This window comes from Acomys minous, assembly GCF_964271855.1.
Source record: "Acomys minous genome assembly, chromosome: 3".
NCBI lineage: Eukaryota > Metazoa > Chordata > Mammalia > Rodentia > Muridae > Acomys > Acomys minous.
The window spans coordinates 71,386,676-71,392,670 of NC_140485.1; positions in this window are offsets into that span (position 1 = coordinate 71,386,676).

Consider the following 5,995-nt stretch of genomic DNA (forward strand, 5'->3'; position numbering starts at 1 on the left):
ATTCATTCCGGGACAAAGGTCAACAGCTATTAGGGAGTACCTGAAGAGAGTTCCTTTGCCATCGCAGGGGAATCATGCACACGTGGTCCACATTGTACATAAACCAGACCACTTTGGGAAGAAAAAGAAAATAAGTGTCAATAACGCCTGGGGTAAAGTGGTTTCTTCCTTGGCAAGCAATGACAGTGTCATCAGCTTGGGGCTGCGCTATCACAAACTCCGTTGTTTTTAAAGCAGTTGAGACTAAATGTGCATCGCTAGGCTATTGAGCAAATAAATGGCAGTACATCCATAAGATAGATACATCGCAGAAAGAATTATGAGAGTAAAACTAGGCATGGTGCCTCACACCTGTAATCCCAACACTGGGGAGGCTGAGACAGGAAGAACACTGAGAATGTGGACTAGCCTAGGCTACAGTGTGAGTTCCACGGCTGCCTGGCCTAGAGCAAACGCCACCTAAAGTAAGGAGATCCAAAAGAGCTGTCGACAGTTTACGTGTAGATCCCACCTGTCTTTAAGCTATGGGTATGTATAGTAATAGTCTCCTGCTTTCCTAACTAGTCCCTGCTCTTGCTTCTACTTTTTTTTTTTTAACTGGGGGGAGGAGGGGTGTGGATGGGGTCTTTATGCTGCCCTCGCCGTCCTAGAACTCTGTATGTACACTAGGCTGTCCCAAAACTCAGACATCTTCCTGCCTCTGCTTCCAGAACTGTGGGGTTGGAGGCCTGTGCCAACACACCCAGCCTCACTCCCAGCCTCTGTTTCGTTTTTGCAGTGGCGCGCAAACCCGGGACTTTGCACGTGCTAGGCAAACAAACACTCTACCATGGATTTTTTTTTTTCCTCAACACTTGGTTTTGGGGTTTTTAAGCCAGTCGGGCTTCTGCCTCAAGCCCTCATTTTCTTTTCCAGTCCTGTATCCTGATCCTTGCCGCCAGGTATGCCTAGGATTCGTTTCCTCGTTGGCTTTGTGCCTCTGCACCTGGCCACAAAGACCTGACCTGATTACCTTTAAATTAGTAGATTCCCCACAAACTCGGGTTTGTATTCTTCTCTCCTCTCATTCAGTGTCTGACGCTTACACTGCGTACTTGTTGGCTGCTTGTTTCTTTTCACTAGAGCGTACACTGCTTTAAGGACAGGCACTCGGTTCCCTGGTGTCTGCTATCTCATCACTGGGAACAGTGCCTGGCACATGCGAAGGCTTAGTAAATATTTATCAAGTGAATAAATGGAATGTGCAGCACCATGTGTTTGGAACACTACCCCATGTAAAGAGGAGGGATAGATTATACATGTGTGCATGTGTGCAGACCTACACACATATAAACACATATGCATACTGCCAACATAGGCAAGGGCTAGAGAGAGTTGAAGGCTGCTTTCTGAAGCAGCCCAAAGACTTCTTTTTAGAGACATCTACTTATTCTTCTGTTTGTTTGTTTGTTTGTTTGTTTGTTTTTTCGAGACAAGGTTTCTCTGTGTAGCCTTGGCTGTGCTGGACTCACTTTGTAGACCAGGCTGGCCTTGAACTCACAGCGATCCACCTGCCTCTGCCTCCAGAGTGCTGAAATTGAAGGCGTGCGCCACCATGCCGAATTTATGAATTTATTGTTACCGCTGGCAGAAAGACAACAGCCTTACAGCCAATTCAGAAGCCTGTCCACCAAAGGAGTTTAGCCTCCTTTAGGGAGGGTTGATAAAGTGGACATCAAAGGTGGGTGCCACAAGTATCTCATGCTCTGTGGAATTCAGGGCTGGCCAAGGAAAAAATGCTTTACTGCCCTCAATTGTTTCTCATCCTCATTATGCAGAGATAAAAGGACCATCTCATCTGAGTTCCGGGGCCATAAGTGGGTTTACAAAAGCCAGAGCAACTGGGTTAAGTACCTCACAGCAGCAACACTGTTCCTCATCTTCTTATCTCACATAGGTAGCACCTGCAGGCCCTAGGATCTCACGGGCATTTTAGAACAAGTCGATGGGTGCTTGGTACCAGGCTAAGTTCCTTAGCCATCACAGGAGAGTTAATGTGTAAATCGTCACACAAACGCGACCACCCAGGGAAAATGGAAAGAGGTGTTTTAATGACTGGGCTAGAGTCCTTACCAAACAGCAGCACAGCGAGATCAGGTTAGGGCCGGCTGTCACATCCCCACAGGAGCGCTAACCTTCAAACCTGGCCAAGGACCGTAAGGCAGCACAGTAGTTATATCTGAGCAGTTGTTACAAGTGACCTAAGATCTCTCTCCTTTGGAGAAAGCCTTAGAATAGCATTGATTTAGAGACTGTTAAAAGTGCAGATTCCACACCTGGTCTGTGGGCTCCAGATAATTTAGATTGAAATTAAAAAAAAAAAAAAAAAGACTTTTGCTGAGGAGAGAGCTCAGCGGGTAAAAAGAGCGCTTGCTGCTGTTGTGGAGGGCCTGAGTTCTTGCCCCAGCAGCCCTTAGCAGGCATGAAATCTTCTGTAAATCCAGTTCTAGCGCCCCCACTTCTGGCTCCTCAGACACCTGGCACGCGCACAGTGTATACGCATAAAGTAAAAAGGAATCAACCTTAATTTTTTTTTTTCTGAGACAAGGTTTCTTTGTGTGGCCTTGGCTGTCCAGGACTCACTCTGTAGACCAGGCTGGCCTCGAACTCACAGCGATCCGCCTGCCTCTGCCTCCCGAGTGCTGGGATTAAAGGCGTGCGCCACCACGCCTGGCTATGAATGAGTCATAAGGGAAAAAAATTTAAAGACAGCCAGATGAGGTGGTACACACCTTTGTACCCAGCACTGGGAGGCAGAGGCAGGTGGATTACTATGAGTGAGTGCCAGGCCAGTGGGGGCTACATAGTGAGACTGTCTAAAGAGAGAAAAATAAAAATCAGCAGGCTAGAAGATCACTAACATCATCTTCTCCCTCATAATCAATTTAGGCTCCTCCTCTCTCCCTAGTGACAGATTTACTATGGAAGTGAAACATCGAGATAGGAAAAGGGTGAGTGAAATATCAAAATTGCCCCTCCATAAAATTTGAAATGCCACGTGAAATGATAGCTACATATTATACAGGGGAGGCAACTGAGGTACAGGGCTTTGCTGAGACCCATCAAGGGAAGGGGGTTTTTGTCCTGGTAAAACATTGCCATCTTGTTGTTTTTGATGCTATTCTACGGTCCACAAGTTTCTTCCTTAATATCTTTTCCAGCCACTCCTTTTTCCTGAAGAAGCTTTCCTGCTTGCTACTCAGCCTCCTCTACATCAGATCCTAGGAATGAGCCTTCCAAACAATAAGGAAAATCCCTGTTTGGCTCCTGGGTACACAAAATGTGGTGCTTGGTCCTCTGGGAGATCTGTGAATGAAAGTTCCTGGGAAGACTGACACCTTACACTAACTCCTCTGAAAGGCTGATTAACTGATTAGAACTCCAGTGATTCCTCAAGTTTGGAATGTTGCAGGTCCAGAGCCTAATTAAGGTTTTCCTTGGGCTATCTTTAGCAGTTACCCATTCCTTTGTCACCTGTGTGTCTGACCTAACATCCTGTGAATAACTTAACAGGTCAAGCCTGTCATCAGATAGCATCAGACCTACCGAAGAGATTTTTCCATCCTTCTTCTTTGCTGTGACCTGTTGTCCAATCGTTTGATCTGTTGCTGTGAGGAGGGAAGGGGTTTGTTATGATCCAGGAAAGGAAGTCAAGGCTGGAACCTGAAGACAGGTAATGAAAGATCAAGGATCATGGATAAGGCTACTTACAAGCTTGTTCTCTGTGGTGTATGTTCAACCCACTTTTTTTTTTTTTTTTTTTTTTTTGTAGTCCAAACCCATCTGCCTAGCAACCACAGTAGGCTGGGCCCTCCTACGTTTGTTAGCGAGAAAGATTCATTAGCCAGTCTGACCACGGAATGCCCTATGTTTCCACCAGAGCATCTGAGAGTGCCTTGGTTTATGTCTTTATTATTTTACGTATGTGGGTGTTTTGCCTGCATGTGTGTGCCTGGTTCCCACGGAGGTCAGGACAAGGTGTCAGAGACCCTGGGAACTGGAGTTATAGAAGGAGGTTGTGGGCTGCCATGCAAGTACTGGGAACTGGACTTGGGTCCTCTGGAAAAGCAGCCAGTGCTTGCTCTTAACTGCTGAGCTAGCGATCTCCCCTGACCTCCTAACCCTTTTATTTTTTCCTTACCTTTTTTAAAGGTATGGTCTCATGTAGCTCAGGCTGGCCTCAAACTCCATATGTAGCAGAGGATATGCCTCTTAAAATTTTGTTTATTTGTTTGTTTGTCTATCTTGAGACAGGGTCTCTCTGTGTAGCCCTGGCTATTCTTGAGCTCCCTATGTAGACCAGGCTGGCCTCCAATTCGATTCTCCTGCCTTTGCCTCTCCAGTGCTGGGATTAAAGGTGTCCACCACAGTGCCCAGCCTGACTTCGACATTCTTACCTTCCTGCCTCTACAGGCCAAGCACTGGGACCCTGTGTGTGGTGTGCACCAGGCCTGGTTTATGTGGTGGTTCAAATGAGAGGCCTGGTTAAATAAGTCTAGCAACAGGCTTCAGTTTCTGTTAGTTCAGAGCAGGCCTGGGGCTCCATTCTTCAGAGGTGGGCTCAGCAGTCACTAGAAATGTGGCAAAGAGTGGGCAGCCAACCAGAGACGGCCATGACCTGGCCAGAGAGAGATACATTTAAAAATGGTTTTTACTGCTGGTGTAACTGGTTAATGCTGTACCCAGATTGCGAGATCCCCTGCCCCCATAAAACCAATACCGAAGCAATATACATGAGGACCGTTAATCGACTCAGAGCAGGGGCTCAGACCTGTCACCCACACAGTAATATCCAGAAAGAGCCCTGATCTCTGGGCTGAGGGTAAATTTGTAGGTTTCTGCCCCCCACCCCCAGCACCCCAAAGCAGGGGAGTTCCAACCTGGCATCTATTGGTTGAGTAACATAAAGAGACCTAACATCAGGCCGGGTGTGGTGGCGCACATCTTTAATCCCAGCACTCGGGAGGCAGACGCAGGCGGATCGCTGTGAGTTCGAGCCCAGCCTGGTCTACAAAGTGAGTCCAGGACAGCCAAGGCTACACAGAGAAACCCTGTCTCGAAAAACCAAAAAAAAAAAAAAAAAAAAAAAAAAAAAAAAAGAGAGAGAGAGAGAGACCTAACATCTACAGTGACAAGTTACAGAAAAAGGCGCCAAGACCACCCAATGGCTTAGCTTTCTTTGTTCACTACCTTGTCCAGGTTACTGCTGGATTTTTATTAACCCTATCCTGGTGGCCAGGAAGGAATGTGGCCATAAAACTGGGTCTCTTATCAACTCTTTCTCCGACGGGACCCTTCAGTCACTAGGCAACGCTATCTTTAGTGGGGCTGTTCTTTGCAGCTGGCCAGGTTATCTCCTGTAGACCTATTTCTTAACCTTTACACCAGTAACCCTGAAATCCAATTTTAGTTCTCCTGGTATCTCAGCTAAAAAAGATGTACCGCCAGTCTGGAAATCTTCTACCTCACGACCTGGCCAGAGTAGCCTATTTAACACCCCTCCAATGCAGTGAGTTAGTGGCATACACCTCCACTCTTACTTCATGAGCAACCCTCTTCCTCTTTCAGATACAGGGTCCCACTGTAGCCCAGGCTTGCCAGGAACTCTATGTAGCCTAGGATAGCTTTGAACGTTCGATCCTCCTCTAAGTCTCTAGCTGGAATTACAGACCCTAACAGGTTGTTAAACGGCCCAACATAGCCTGTTTGCCCCTGACCTTACAAACACTTCATCTCTCCACAACCCCAAAGTACTGCCCAGCCACTGCACCTTCGTGTCCCCCTCAGATCCCTAGCGCCCCAAGGGAACCCAGAGTTGTTCGCTACGACTCCTCTGCGGCCGGGGCCACCCAAGCAGCCATATCCCCGCCTTTCAAGTGCTGGGCTCCGCCTTCCTCCCCCCTCTGCGGGCCGTGGGCGGGGCCACTCGATGACGTAACCTGGGCGTCCGGCTTAG